Consider the following 17010-nt stretch of genomic DNA (forward strand, 5'->3'; position numbering starts at 1 on the left):
TATTTTAAACATCCACATTTGTGGGGAACAAAAATAACACCATCAACCGTTCCCTTCCAACATGAAAGCCACCTCCACACAGAAAAATGTTCCTTCCTCTGTTAGGCATGGGGGGGTGTATGGAGTGGGAGCCCCTAACAACTGAAGCATTTACCTTCCCATACTTGAGATGTGGGCACCACAGCCCTGCCACTGTCCCCACAAAAACTCAGATCTGCCCACATCATAGGGAAAGACTGGAAATATCAAGTATCGCAATGTGGACATGCAGCCAGAGTACCAGGTGAAGAGAGGAAAAGAGAAGTCAAGAGAGAGAAACAGAGAGAGGGAGGGAGAAAGGGAATGAAAGAATAGAGAGAGAATTTGGCAAATTTGCAATCAACTTTTCCATTATAGAGAACCACATTTAGTGGGGCAAAATCCTAGATTCTTAATGATAGTAAAAATTTTAAAATAATAATTATAACTAAGACTTATATAGCACCTACTATATGCAAGGCACTATTTGAAGCACTTTTAAATGTGTATATTAATTTATTTAATTCTCATAACAACCTGGTGAGTTAGGTACAATGACTATAGTGATTTTATCGACAGGAATGCTGAGGCACAGAGATGTTAAGGAATTATGGAGCAGAATTCAAACACAGGCTCTAGAGGCTGAACCTTAAGCATTATGCTACAGAGCCTTGCTGACTTCCATGCTCAAATATTCTACATGGTGCCCCAATGCTCAGTTAGAAGGGAGCAACACATCCACTGGGCAATTTCATCTACATGACCATAGATAAATCATGTAACTGTATCTTGTTTTTGTTTTGTTTTTTTATATCATCAACCTGTGTACACATTATGTACTCAGGGATTAAGGAACCTGACACTATGAAAAAAATGAAATAAAATATAATTGGCTCCTTCAAGCAAACAGTATTTTTAGCATCCCATTTTAATTTTGTTTTGTGGCCTAAAACAATAAACCCTGAGCACTGCCTCAAGCACTGTGGGCCATACACATACCACAGCTGATGGAAGGCAGAGTTTCTGCCCATCAAGGCAATTATAGTCTAAGGAGGAATTTTTCCAGCACTTTCCATATGGCCCTGTCTGTCATGACAACTCGAACAGATTTCATTAGTTTCCCCCTGCATTTGGCAAAGTACAACACTGGAAGGTCAGACGCCCTGGGTATAATGCACACTTGCTTAATGCCCCAGTTCTGGAAACTTACTTCCAGAGTCTTGATTCTTCCAGAGTTCATAGCCCTAGCCAAAGCTCCCCAGGAGACAAAGAGAGAGGTTATTCTAAAAGAGCTACTTACCTCCAAATTACCTGTGTGGCTCCTTTTCTCTTCTCTGTCTCAATGAGTGCCAGTGTAGGAAAAAAATGTAGGGAAATCTTTTCCAGATAAAGTCAATTTTCAAAAAGCAGGATTTAATTCAAACCACAAATTCTATTTAAAAATCAAACAAGCAGAGCAGTTGGAGTAAGACAGAAGCTATTAAACTATATTTTTTTAAAAAAAGAAACTCATAAATGGAAAACAATGACTTATTGAAGGGTAAAGTAAGACAATTATCCAGACTGCCTGCCCTCTGGCATTTTCAGAGTCTGGGGCAGTATATGTTTCTATGAAATACTCTCAAATCTGTTGAAATAATTTGCAGTCATTTGGTAGCCATGGGGCCTTTTATTCCTTAACACTACTATAGTCATGTTTTTTTTTACAGATGAACTCAGTGATTGCCTACCTGATCTCAACTCTTGAGCAATTCACGGTGACTAATATCACAAGCATTAACCCATGTTAAGCAGGCACACTTGGTACCAGGCAAGGTATATTTGGTAGATAACTTTATATGGGAATTCGAAGAGCAATGAAGGAAATGACTTCGTATCATTATTTTTATCTGTGCAGAGCAAGTTTCTTAGCATTCTCTGAAAGTCTTGTGAGATGGAATCATAGTATGGAAAACTTTAACATGATTAAAGAAATTAAGAATGAAGGCCAGACTATCCACCAACTGGTAAAAGGGTATGGTTATATTTTAGGCCTCTGTCAGTGGCACAGTATAATAGACAAATATATCATTCAAAAGGAAGAACAGTTGATCAGAGGTAGACAACTAAACTAGAAATGAAGAGAGAGGTTTAAACTCTAACTCAAACTAGGAGTCAGACAAAAAACTGTACTAAACACAGACATTCTCAGGATTCTCTGGGGTGCAATCAAAGATATTCTCTGATTGCTTTAAGTTTTGTGTTAGGCTTTCCATAAACACCTGCACACCTATTTTTGCACACTGATGTGAAGGAGGCTTTTCTCTTGGCCCATGCTTAATGTTCAAGGCGTGGCCAACTACTTCTTAGGTAGACACACCTATGAATTACATCCAAAGGAAAGATGCCATATTATTTATGTTTTACTTGGGAGTGCCAAAGAGTGTCTGTTTAATTATTGAGGTAAATGTTTTAAATATTTTAGCTCATTTAATCTTCTCAAAAACACTTGAGAGAGCAATTATTATTCCCATTTTATAGATAACAAGTTGAGGTTAAGTGAAGACATGTACACTGCATGACTCTTCACAATTAATCAGTGCTGGAGCCCCGACCATCCAGCTCTGAGTGACTGAAGCCCACACTCCGGTGATGATTGAGCACTCAATCCATGAGGTGGAGGTCACAGGCTCATTCCTACTGCTGGCCAATTAGCTGTTCCACAGGCAGAACCAGCTGCCTGCACATGGGACCAGCTGGTCACCATGGAATCCAAGGAAACGGAGTGGCAGGATTAGTGTAAAACTATCCGTCAGTAGAAAACAGCATGAATCACGAAGACGAATAAGTAGCGCTATCTTCTTGTGCAAAGAAGAGCACGTTACTGTAGAACCGTGCCGTGGGTATTGCGGACACAGCCCCTTGGCTATGCCCTTAAAACTTGGAAGGACAGGAAGAAACTGTTCCCCACCAGAAATAAAACTTTGACTCTCAAGCCCGCACTCCGAGGGCAGAGGCGGTGCACCAAACTTTCTTTCCTTTTCCCCTGAAGTCGGGATGTGTGTGAAGGGGTTCCTCTCTCCAGTCTCCGTCCCTCCCTCTCTCCTTCTCTCATTGATTTCCTAGGCACTTTGCCCTTTCTTTCCCCATGGCCATCGCTCCTCTTGATTGTAGTTTTCACCTGGTTCTCTCTTGAGAGAGTGGTGGAGATTTTGGAGTTTCAGATTTTACTGGATAAAGGAAAATGATCTCTTCCAGGCCAGCCTCAAAGTGAAACACTGACCGAACAAATACATCTTCCTCTGTGGAATACTGCCAATTCCAAGAGCCTAATTGTAACTTTTGTTCCTCTCTCGCAAGCTGACTGTTATCCTACCTTGCAGGAGGCAGGGCCCCAAGAGGGGCGTGGGAAGGGTGCCTCCTGGGTCTGCGACAGCAGGCCAAGGAAGATGCCTCCATAGGCTTTAACAAGATACTGTAAGTTTTTCAAGGTTGGTATTGAAACAGAATTTAAATAACCAGCTGACTCAGCTGACTATTTACAGAATAACACGAATGAATTATTTCGGTGATTATAGAAGGAAATTTTTCCTTTGCCTTTTAATTCTTGATACTGCATTTGGGGGCTATAGTCATGTTTCTGTTTTGTTACTTGGGAAAATATTTCTTTTTCCCACATTTCTGATTTCAGACTTCAGTCATTTCAAATATAAGCCTTTTGGTTATACTCAATACTTTATTTTTCAGCTTTCTATTTTCTATGGATATTTGGAATCATTATGAAAAATGTTTAAGATCTCATTTCTATTCTTGCTTCAAATCTCACATTCAAATATGCTGAAAATTCAAGTATTAAGATGAAAGTTAAGCAACTTTTTAGAAAGCAATCAGTTTCTGTCTTGCATACAGAAAAAGAAAATTAGGGTTTACAATATATGTACAGGGATGTTCATTGCAGCATGTTGTGACAGCAAAAATTTAGAAACCACCCTGGCCTGAGTGGCTCGGTGGTTGAGAGTCATCTCATGCACCAAGAAGTCACTGGTTCTATTCCTGGTCAGGGCACATGCCTAGGTTGCAGGCTTGATTCCCAGTAGGGGGCATGCAGGAGGCAACCAACTGATGGCTCTCTCTCATCAAGATTTCTATCTCTTTCTCTCTCTCCTGCTTCCTCTCTCTCTCTAAAAAAAATAAAATAAAATAAAAATTCAATAAAAACATATTTAAAAAAATTAGAAACCACCTAAATATCAATCAAGAGAAATAGTTGATTGGTTACAGTGCATGGATGCTTTATCACTTCTGGCAGACATTAATTCTGCAGACATTAAATGAACAGGAACATATATTACAATATTGAAAGAATTCCCATGAAAAGAAAATTACAGAATAAAATGTATTAGTGTGATTGCATTTCAAAAACAACAATAATAAAGCTCATTAAGTCAACATATAATTGTATCAATAGAAAATATCTAGAAGTAGCAACACCAAACTAACATTGTTTTTGTATATGTGGGAAAGTAAGATCGAAGAATTATTATTAACTTTTCCTTTATGCACTTCAGTGTTGCTTGAACTGTTACAGTAAATATGTTTTTCTTTTATAATAGAAGCAATAATTTTATTTTGGAAAATTTTGTTTCCTCTATAAATTTTTCTTAAGTTAAGCAAATTCCACTTAGAATCGAAGCAAAGGGAACTCATACTGGGGCAGACCAAAGAGAACTTTGATCTTTTCTTCCTTATTTTATTAATGTGGGAAAGAGAGTTCAGAGAATTTCAGTGACTTACTGAAGGTCACACAGCTATGAGTACTGGAGGACTAGAATTCATTTCTCCTGACCCCCAGTTCAGTGCTGTGCCTGTGTTGCTCAAACTTTGTCATCAAAGTGACCAAAGGGAAAAGGAGACTAAATTGCTTTCTCAAAAACTGTGCATATATTCTCTAAAAAGGCAAATAATTTTGTCGTGGCATTATGTTTTACCTTAAAAACTAATATGACTTAAATAAACAAACTACAGACACATGCAACAATATAGATGAATCTCACAAATGTAATGTTTGGAAAAGAAGACAGCTGCAAAGAGAACATATTAAATAATTTTATTTATATGAAAATCTAAAACAGGACAAACTAATCATTAGTGTTGGAAGTCAGGAGAGTGGTTACTCTTGCTGATGGTATCAGAGATAGGGCAAATGGGGGCTCTGCAGTGCTGGAATGTTCTGCGTCTTCATCTCAGAGATGGTTACATGGATGTGTTCACTTTGTAAAAGTATGTTGAGCTTTATGCTTATGATTGTTCACTTTCTGAGTATCTGTTATAAAATATGCTCATTAAAAATTAATGTGTTTTTTTTTATAACCATGAATTCCTATGCCTATTTTCATATATATTTTTCTCAAATCTTGAAATAAAGTTGATAATATGCAACAGTTATTTTGTGACTTCACATCCCACTTGGTAAACTCCAGAGGTGTCCGTAGCCCTGTTTTTGACGAGAAGCTTGGTGCCATGGCCATCTCTGGCTGCAGCAGTAAGTCAGGATATTTCGAGGCTGTCAACAGAGCTTGGGCGCTGGAGTTACACTGCAGGAGGTTGAATAACGACTCCACTTTTCCTAGCTTTATAACTGAGGACAAGTAATTTAACTTCCCTTACTCCGGTAGGGTTCATCTCAACAGGGTTGTGAGGATTAAATTGGATAACCCATTTAAAGCACTTTGCACAGGGCCTGGCCCATTGTAAGCCAGGAATAAATGTTAATTATTGCTACCTATTGTTATTCTATGCGGAAATTTTAACCCTTTCCCCCTACACGTGCATCACACTTTCTACCACTGCAACTAGGATACCACACATTGTTTTATATGTATCAGATGCTCACTATTTTTAATTGAATTGAATCCAGTGATTCCTCATGGTCTCTAAGAGAAAGTCCAAGTCCTTAGTTTGAATTTAGGTTTGTCTTCCGTTTTAGTCCCCTCCTATTTTCCAGCTTCAGTTTCTTCACTGTTCTGCATTAATACCCATCCCAATCACACAAGTCCACAACCGTTTCCAAGCATGCCTCGCATGTTTCCTTCTCATAATGGTTCTTTGCTTATGTCGTGCACTCTCCCCACCTGCAGAAAATCTTTCCTCCTTCTCTGTACTTCCATAATTTAACCACTCTTTTTAAGGTCATGATTAAATCGATCTCCTATGGCAACATTTCTAATCTATTTTGATTCACAAAACCCTTTGAGAATTCAACAATTTCAATTTGACACTTTTCTCTCTTAGAAAAAAAAATAGATACAGATATGCAAACCATCCACTTTTGAAGGTTTCACAGTCTCCCTGGATCTTGGTCGGTCCCCCACCTACGGTCTTAAGCTACCATCACCTTGACAAAGCGACTCATTATCAATGCTCATAGTAATTCCTCTCTAGATTAGGAAAGTATTCCCCCACCTTTTTTTTTGACATTTACTTTCACTTACATGTGTCTTATCTCACACCCAGAATGTAAGTATCTTGAGAATAAAGGCTTTGACTTTATATGTCTGTTTGCCCGCAATGACTAAGCAGTATGCCTTGTACATTAGTGAGTCTACAATTTTTTAAAAAAGCGCTGTCCCCTTTCATCTAGTCTTTCCTCAGTCTGATCTCATCCTGGCCTATGGTTTTAAATGCTTTGCATTTGCTGGTGGTGTCAACATTACGTCTTCAGCCTAGACATTGTCCTTCAATTCCAGATTCAAGTATCCCATAGGCCTTATGACACTTTCATGTGGATGTCCAATAGACGTCACACATGTAACATGTCAAGAAGTGAACTCATGGTTGTTCACAACACCCTTTTCTTTCCCCAGCCAACCTTATTTCCATCCCAGTATTTTTTCCATCTCAATATTTGATCAATTGAGGCCTGTTTCTTCCCTTTTACTCTGCCCATTCCCATCCCATTCTTAAATAAGTCCTCTCAAATCAACCTCCAAAATATACTCGAAAGCCACTACCTACTCTTCATTTCCCAAGCCACCACTGGTTCAAATCCTCACCATTTTTACACAGCCTCCAAACTTCTTTCCTTGCTCCCTCTTTGCCTCTCTGCCATCCATTCTCCAGTTGTCAGAATGACTTTTTGCAAATACAAATTAGTGTTACCACTCCCTTTCTTAAAACCCTTCCCTTTGCACTTAGCATAAAGTTCAAATCATGGGTGACCTCCCTCTCACCAGTGACTCCAGGGCTGCTCACAGTAAACTCTGGTCTTAGCAGTTCTCTCTCTGTCTTTCTCTTTCTCTCAGCAAACTCTTCCTTACCTTGGGCTATCAATCTGTCTGAAAAACTCTTCCTCCCTTATCCCGGTTTATTATCCTTCCTCTTTTAGCTTAATCTGATTTCCTCAGGAGATCTTCCCTGACCACTCTGTCTAAAGTGGACCTCAGAATGACCATATACTCCATCACCCTGTATATTACTTTGTATTAGAATCCAATTACCTTTATAAAATTGTTTTCCTGATTTATTGCCCATCTTTACCACCAGAATTTAAACTCTCTGCAGGCAGGGGTCATGTCTGAGTTGTTTATTGTTTTAATTCCAACATCTAGGAAAATATAAGCTCTGTAAAAGCAGGAAAAATTTTTCTTTCTTTTTTTCTTCTTGTTCTCTGATATCACCCCCAGTACAAAAGGGCCTGCCACACAGTAGGCACACAACGAATCTTTGTTGACTATTGAATGAAGGGTAAGAACCCAGTAAATGCTATTTTGTCTATATTATTCAATCAATAGTTTAAATATTACTTTTGGATAACCAGAAAGAAGCTAGCAAATTTATTTAGGGAGAATTCTCTGTAAATGATAGCTAAAAATGATTTATAACTAATGCATCAAAGCATTGCAATCTATGAGTATTATTATTATATTGTTTATAAATAGTCATATCCAAAGTCCTTAGAAACACTTAGCACTCAAAACTTAACAAACCATTCCCCTGTTATCTCATTAACCTTACAAATTTGCTTAGTAACAAACTTAAAAATTAGCGCAAAGATAAACTTCAAAATACGTTGTTATAGAATAATACAAATTCAGAATGAATAAATCCTAAAACAATGACTTTTGCTTACAATTCCACTCAATAGTCAATGAGGTGAATTCAGAACAGGCCTCTTTGGCATATGCCACAGCATTTCATTAAATCAGTTACTGTCTCCACCACAACTCTTTGCTGTCTATAGATTGGCCCATTATATCATGCAAGAGCTTCCTGGGCCAAAAAAGAAGTCTCTGAATACATAGTCTTTTAAAGGTCTGGGGTCATTAGTCAATAAAGACTGTTTACTTTAAGCTCAGAAAGCTGACCAATTTTACTGGCAGCCATGGGTGACAAAGGGTGCAAGGACATCTGACTTTCATTGCTGAGCTTTTAGGCTTAGTGGGATTACAAAGGAAGGAGAAGTCAGGCAGATACATTTCAGGCCTGCAGACCCTTCTTATATTTACAACAAGATGTTTTCCTAGTAACAGTTTATTTTGCTGAAAACATTTAAATAAAAACTTCCAGAGCCTCTTTTGAATAGATGGGTTTGCATTCCCTAGTCAAACACCTGCCTGACTTTAATGTGCTTCTATTTTAGTCCCTGTAAAGATATATCCCCTTCCATTAAGACTTGTTCTCTGTATAATTAACACACACACAGCCTCTAAGAAGAGAGTAGGTACGGAGGACTTTTCTGGCTAACTCTGGTGATCTGTCCTCTCTGTATGCCCTCAGCAGCTAATGAAGCCAACTCATGGGCATGAAAACCATTTTTAACTCAGCACAACACACTTCTAATATGATAGCTCACCAAACACTTTCTCACTGACTTTAGAGTATGTTCCCCTAGTTTTGAAAGCTCTTCTCACCTAAGTTTTCTCCCAATTGTCTTAGTGTGACTAAAGCAACCTTTGGACAATTCTAGATGCTATAAAAAATGCTCCTGAGTCACTCTGACCTCATTTCCTTCTCTATTCCTGGTGAATTTCAGTATCTGACAGAGAGACTCCACCTTAGTAATAATCAGACCTGAATTAGTACTTGGAACCAGGAGACATTTATCCCATGGGCAGTTTTACTCATTGAGGGCCATTTTTAAAAAAATCTTTTCTCTTTTAATCTCTCCCCACCCACTCCCCCATCCCCACTTTCCCTCTGAGATCCCTCAGTCTGTTCAATTTGAGGGCCATTTTAATTCACATTGGACTCACAGGCTGGTTGGGTTTCTAAGACTGGGCTCAAGGCAAATGGCAAGTAAGGTCAAAATTATCCTTGGAAATCCCTTAAAATTGCCCATAAGTCTTATTTCAGGGTTTTGAGTATACAGCCCTGTATAATATGGCATGTGGATGTTTGTAATTATGTACAATATCTAATGTATAAGTGCACATGCTTATTCAGTATAAAATAAAGGACATATATGTAAAATAATATTTTGTAACATTTTATTTTCCAGTCTCCCATTCCCACAAACAGAGTGGTTAAATTGGCATTAACCAAATGCATTGGAAATCGAGGCTCTCTGCTTCAGAGGTGATAGGCACCACTTGGCCTCTAAGTTCTCTATTAAAACTTTGTTTCCTGTTCTATGCTTGAAACAAGCCCTTTTGAAACCAGTGTGTACCTTGGATATTGTTTCCATGGAAAAAACTTTAATGAATATTAATTGCCTTAATTAGATAAATAATCACAAGAAACCCATATCTAAGCACCCACCAATACATCTGATTATTTGGAAAGTCAGGTGGGTTTTTATTTTCTAGACAGAGCCCTGATCTTTCCAAATTTCTATCTGTTATTTGCTGCCTGCCTTCTCTAAAATGATTCATTCACCTGATTGATTTTTGGTGTGAGACTTGAGGTTTTTTAAAAAGCCAGTAAACATAAGAGATGTTCCATTTCTGATATTGTAGTATGCAATCAAACTGAAGATATTTAAAATGGCTGAAACAAATACCTTGTATATGTGTGTATTGTATGTGGGGTGGGCATGGAGGGTGGGGAGGACTGTATTTTAAGACTTCCAAGCAAAGCATTGTAACTCTCAAAATGTGCTTCTAGACCACATCACATGTTTACCCCTTTGATATGAACATTGTGTCTTACTCAGTTCTCACTTTGAAGAATTGCACTTTTTAAAGTTCAGCTCCTGCCTGGCCAGCATGGCTCAAAGGTTGAGCATTGACCTATGATCCAGGAGATCATAGTTTGATTCTTAGTCAGGGCACATGCCCAGTTGGGGGCATGCAAGAGGTAGCTGATCAATGACTCTCTCTCATCATTGATGTTTTTATTTCTCTCTCCCTCTCCCTTCCTCTCTCTGAAATCAATAAAATAATACTTAAATAAATAATAATAAATAAATAAAGTTCAGCTCCCACTGTTACTGGCAGGAAGAAGGCTGTGTTGATGACTCCATGGAGAAGGTAAGAATGCTCTCCCCCTTTCTGGTGAGTGGAGAATGTAGAGTACTCTTAATGAGGTACCAAGCAACGCTGTAAACTGGGAGAAACAATAGCTAATAGGGTTAAGGTAAGGATTAAAGGAGGTAAAACACATGAGTTGTTGAAAATGTTGCTCAGCGTTCAGGGAGCCCTCCATTGTTGTTGATAATGTTTTTAGTGCTGGTGTCATGACAAGAGGTATCCTGGAAATATATTTAGATAGATCTTTTTGGAACTATCTAGTGAAGTTTTTTGACTTCCTGACTGAAGATACTCCATAGGTATATAAAAGGCAGGTAGAGTCACCTTTAAGACTAGATAGTCATTTAGAAATAAAGGTTCAGCCAAGCTTTTCATCTTTAGTAGCTGTTGGAGGGGAAAAAGTGAGCTTATGAGTTCCCCAACAGAGAATAAATAGAAATCTGAAAGAAAAAAAAAGATGACTCTGTAAGTCATTTAGTTCAATCCAATTACTTTTTAAAAAAAATATATATCTTTATTGATTTCAGAGATAGGAAAGGAGAGGGAGAGAGAGAGAGATAGAAACACCAATGATGAAAGTCATTGATTGGCTGCCTCCTGCAGGCCCCCTGCTGGGGATCAAGCCTGAAACCCGGGCATGTGCCCTGACAGGGAATCGAACCCTGATCGCCTGGATCCTAGGTCGATGCTCAACCGCTGAGCCACGCCCGGCCGGGCTCAATCCAATTACTTTAAACTTGATAAAACTGAGAACAAAATGGAGGCACCATGGTAGCAGCTACTTGTCACTATTAGTAGGTCTATACTACAAGTAGGTCTTCTTTCTTAATTTGTCAAATTCCATTAAGAAAAGAAAACCAATTACATTTAATCATGAAATGGGAACATAACCTAGTCTTCTTTAAATAAAGAAACTCTATATAATTTTTAAAATTAATCCTATTATAGATATTTATTTAACTTGCCCAACAAAGCTATAGTTATATGTCTCTACAGATAGTTGAATAGTTGAACAATTTGTGCATTTTCACCTATCTGTAAAAAGAGTAAGCAATAGAAACATAAATATCCATCAAAATGAAATGTATTGGTAAAATTAGGCTTTAATTGACTGAGTAGTATGTGCTTCTATCATGTAACATGCTTGCTTTATTGTGGGCTATAGAAAAGGGAATGAACAATTAGAGAAATATGGATGTTGCAAAATTAAATAACGATTATTATAGATGTAATTATATGTGTGCAGGAAGAAGTAGAGGATAATCCCTGAGACCACTATATAGAATTGCAAAGGTTCTTTTACCTCATAACACATTTACCTGCAAATTGAAAACAAGGAGCTTTTTACCTTCTCCATCACCTTCATCCTCATCCTCATATCATCACTGTCATCATCATCATCATCATCATCATCATCACTAGTTTTTATGATCCAGAAATATGCTAAGTGCTTACATATACAGATATTATCTAATTAATCCTTATATCAGTCTTTTGGGTTGTTTTTATTATTATAATGATGCTGACAAGAAAACTGAGGTACATCTTTCCACAGGTGACACTGCTAATGAGTGGTGACAGGACAATGATTTAACTAAAGTCTGTTAACTCCAAAGTCCAGTTTCTGAATCACTAAGCTCTACCACTAAATGTTGAAAAATATCAAGGTAAAGGGGCAAAATGTCCAGAACTCTGGAAACATTTTCAAGTGGAAATTAAGTTGTGCATTGGGAGATCAGGTAGATGAAGTTGATTTTAGCACCATAGGATTTGAGGGAGAATAGTACCTTCAAAATTTCCATATGACACTGTATTTGCTACCAATTGCTGCATAACATATTACACTAAAACTTAAAATAAGAAACATTACTTCACACGATTTATGTGGGTCAAGAGTTTGGGAGGTGCTTAGTTAAAGGGCTCTGGCTCAAGAACGCTCATGAGGTTGCAGTGAAGATGTTAGAGGGGCTGAAGATACGTAAAGAATTAGATGGGGCTGGAGAATCTACTTTCGAAATGGCTTCCTCACTAGGTTCCTTACTGGAAGTTGGTAGGAGGCCTCAGCTCCTGACCATGTGGGCCTCGCCATAAGGCTGTTTGAGTGCCTTCCTAACATGACATCTGGCTTCCCCAGTGAGCGATCCAAGAAAGAGAGCATCACCAATCCAGGATGACTTTTATGACCTAGCTTTGAAAGTCACATATCATCATTTCTGCCTCATTCTATTGATCTCAATGGTGGGGGGCTGTAGGGGAGTGTGAATAAGGGAGAGATCATTGGGGGCATCTTGGAGGCTGGCTACCACAAACACTTTCCAAAATTCTCCATCTTTGTCAACTTAAGTAAATGGTAAAGTTTACACATAGTTTCTATGAGGATGCCTAACCTAATCACATGGTCATTCTAAAGCATTATTGCGTTTATTTTCAGGAAACTTTCATAAAATATTTAGACTACAGAACATGGACAGAGATAATTAATTTGAATTTTCTATGTGGATAGTATCCTTTAGCAATTATTATTCAACAACCTTCTATTCTTATCCCATTGTTCCTTTATTTTTTGCAATCTATTACCATCATCATCATTATGGCCCCAGGTTAGTATCAAATGGAGCCATAACATAAGGGTCAATATAAGTCCCTGAAGAATACTCCTTATCATGTTTATTTGGATGACAAATATCTATCAGGAATCCTCTGACCTTTATATCTGTGTGTTCCTAATATTCAGCATAGTCTGGCATATACTGATGCAAATAAGAGGAATATTAATGCATCTCTTGATAATAAGAACTTAGTGGAAGTTCACATACGGGATGATCTTTGAAAGAAAAAGTTCAAAAATAGCTTCAAAGGAATTCAGAAGAAGACAGGCTACTAGGGAGACAGAGCTCTTCATGAAAGTCACATGGTCACTAAGAGAAACTAGGTCTTCTGGTCAGCTCAAGAAATGAAGGGTCTCTGCCTCAGGAAAAAATGAAGAAGACTGAGTTAAGGGAAGAAAGAAACTTGGTAGGATCTGTGCACCAGGAAAGCTTTGCCAACCACCCAATCTGTGGTAAGCTTTTTGATACTTGTACCTGGTCCTTTCTAAAGCCAGGATAAATCCAGTAATAATAAACCATGAAGGTAATGTCAGAGTAGAAGGGGTCAGGGTAGGAGACAGCTGGAATGAATTTGTGTTTAAGGGATCTGAAGCAATGTGACTGGAACACATAGTTTTTTTTTAAGGAAGTCAAAGTTATAACCATGGAAATGGGGCCAAGAAACAAATCCAAACCTGATATGAAGATAGACATGAGAAAACTGCAAGGTAAAAATGCAGGACAGTAAGATGCAGGGCAAAAACAGGAATAGGTTGGGAAACATGGTTCTGAAACAGACTGCAAATGATTTAATCCGATCAAGCTTTACCCTCACCACGCCATCAAAACTACTCCTGTAAGAGTAACCAGTGAGTCCCTGGGATTAACCATAAGCTGTACATTGTTAAATACAAAGCCCAGTCCTCTACCTTTCTTCAGCAGTATTGGACACAGTTGGCCGTTCTTTCTTCCTTGACGGTAACTTTCCTCACGTGGCTTCCAGGAAACTACATTGCCTGGTGTTCCTCCTACCTCAGCGGTTGCTCCTTCATCAAGTGAGTACCTCTCTCACAAACTCAGATTCAAGTCTCTGTGGGATAGTTAATAAACACCTCAAACATCACACGTCCAGCCTCTAACTCTTTATCTTATCCCCAAATCTGTTTTATCTGCAGCCTTTCCCATTTTAGCTGATGGAAACTCTATCCTTCCAGATGCTCAGATCAAAATCCTTGATGTCAACTTTGAATCCTCTCATTTGTTCTCTCACCTCACGGTCAATCCATCAGCAAATCCTCTGGGCTTTGCCCTCAAAACATATCCAGAACCCTACCTCTCCTTATCACGTCACCTGCTTGTTCACTTCTTGCAATCCCCTCTTCTCCCTCATGGGCTACTGAGGCAGCCTCCCAGGCTTTCTTCCTGTTTCAACATTTCCCCCTACGGTCTATCCTCCACGCAGCAACCACATTGTTGTTTTTTTTTTATGTACAGTCATTCCAGTGCTCATGACCCATTTCCCACAGAGTAAAAACCAGATTCCTTAGGAAACCCAAACAAACTCTTCATGAGATGAACCCTCATTACTTCTCTGATTCATCCCTATTTCTCTCCCTTGCTCTCTGCTCCAACCAAAACGGCCTCTTTGCAGTTCCACTTTTGCTATTTACATTGGCTGTTCCCACTGCCTACAACACTCTTCCCCAATCATCCACATGGCTAACTGCTCCCACTTAAGTTTTTGCTTAAATGTCAATTCCTCAGTGAGGTCTACCTTGGCCCCCCCTATTTAAAGGTTCAACCTGCTCCCACTCCACTACTTCCTGTCTCTGCTCAATTAAAAAAACAAACAAACAATGCTTACCTCTTTCTAATATATTCTAAAACTTATTTACACTTATCATTACGTGACTGTCTCCTGCTACTAGAAAATAAGCTCAACAAAGACAGGGATTTCTGCCTGTTTTGTTGACTCACCTATTCCAGGTGTCTAGCAGAGTGCCTGACATACAGCAGGTGCCTGTAAATACATGTTAAGGAAAGAGTCATCATATTAAAGGGATACATCTTTATGTTCTGCTGAGAAAATACTACTATGGAAGGGTGAGAAGTGAAGCAAGAAGACCAGTTAGGAGCCTAGTGTTCCAGGTCAGGTGAGAGCTCATGGGGACTTGAAGTAGATAGTAGCAGCTGAGGAATCCTGTCTCTGGCCCCGCTGCCTTGTCTGAACAGAGGCGGGCTTGCTTTTTGGCAGTGTTAAACAATATGTCCCCATCCAGCCCTGGCTGTACTCCTAAATCTTGTTGGATAGTATCTCTTTAAAGCCCAGCTTAAAATTAATATCCATATGAAGCTGTAACAAACTTCTGCTCCACTCCAAATGTATTGCCCTGTCTCCTTGTTTCCACATCTTGCCCACATTTTTTATATAATACTTATCACCCTGTATGAAAATTAAAATATATATCTTTACATAGTCATGAATTTGTCCTTCACTTGCTAGACTGTGAGCCCCTGAGAACAGTGAATATGTTTTATTGGTCTTTATCTTTGTAACTAAACCTAGATTAATCCCTGCCCATGATAAACAGTGAGCAAATAAATAAATGACAATTGCTTTAGATCCAGCTTGATGAATTTCATTTTAAAGAGGGATATCTTTTTGTCTTAAACAGTTTTAATTTCATTATATAGTAACAACAGATGCAAAATAATTCTTCCTTAGAGAAGTCATGCATTTTAACAACAAAATTTTAAGTAAAAATAGGGATCGCCATTTTTAAATGCAGAACAGTTAACAATTAATAGCTTGTTTTGGGTTTTGCTTTTGCTTTTTTTTACCACCCCCCCCCCCCAAAAAAAAAATCAGCATTTCAGGCGATCACTCATGAAGCCCCAGGTTTCTGGCCTGGAAAGTTAAGCATGCCTTCAGCAGCTCTAAAGCAGATTAAACCAGTTGTGCTGTCAGCTTGAAGATTTGGCAGCTGGCCAGACTGCCTAAGAATCTGTTTTCCTTTTTATTTTCTTCCTTTCTGCCAGGCTCACTTGGTGAGTTTATTTGCAGAATCAAATGAAAATCAATCCCTTTTATGCAAACCTTCCTGAAGCAGCAGGGCTATGTTTGGTCACAAGAGCGGAGGTTCGTGCAGTGGAAGCCCTGGTGGTGATTTCTCCCTGCCCAGGGCTCGCCAGGGCCCTTTCCACCACGCAGCAGTGAAAGGGAGAATCAAACAGCTCCCTCAAAGCCAAGCTTCAACAGACTTGCCTTTTCTAAATATAGTGCACTTCAGTAAACACCGCTGTGAATCTGCAGCTTGCTGGCTTCGGAATATAGTGCCGCCTCCACCAAGATTTTATGCATGCATGTATATATGTAAGTCTTATTGGACCCCTTTATATCAACTAAAATACTAAGAAAATTCCCTTTTTATTTTAAAATTTGACATTCAATCAGTTTCTCCTCTGCACTTTAGATAAATTAACTTGAGGAAAGGGGTTCTGAATCAGAAAAGGTTGAATGAATGAAGTTTAACCAAAGACAAGGTTAAGGTCTCTGAAATTTTTGAAATTACCACCAGGCTGCTAAGGGCCACTGCCCTATGTCTGTGATGTGACACTGCCACCAGTTAAACAAAGACTAGGTTGATCAAATTAGGACAGCGCATTGCTTTAGACAAATTTTCCTGAGCAGTGTCTGCTGCTATAATTATAAAACTGTCTTCTGATTTATGTCTGAAAGACCCTGAAAGTGAAGGTGCTCTCCTGACTTTTGATTTATGTTCACCTTTGATCTTGATGGAAACGAAACATCTCTGTTGTGCAGCCAACACCTGATCCTTGGGCTTCTATTCACCCTCACCTAAAAAAAGATCAGGAGAGAGAGCACACAAAGTGTGCAAAGCTCAACGAAGATTAAGGACAGGAACCAAGAACATGATCTCCAGCGGGAGCCATGGAGA

Source organism: Miniopterus schreibersii (genome assembly GCF_964146895.1).
Source record: "Miniopterus schreibersii genome assembly, chromosome: 1".
In the NCBI taxonomy this organism is placed as follows: Eukaryota; Metazoa; Chordata; class Mammalia; order Chiroptera; family Miniopteridae; genus Miniopterus; species Miniopterus schreibersii.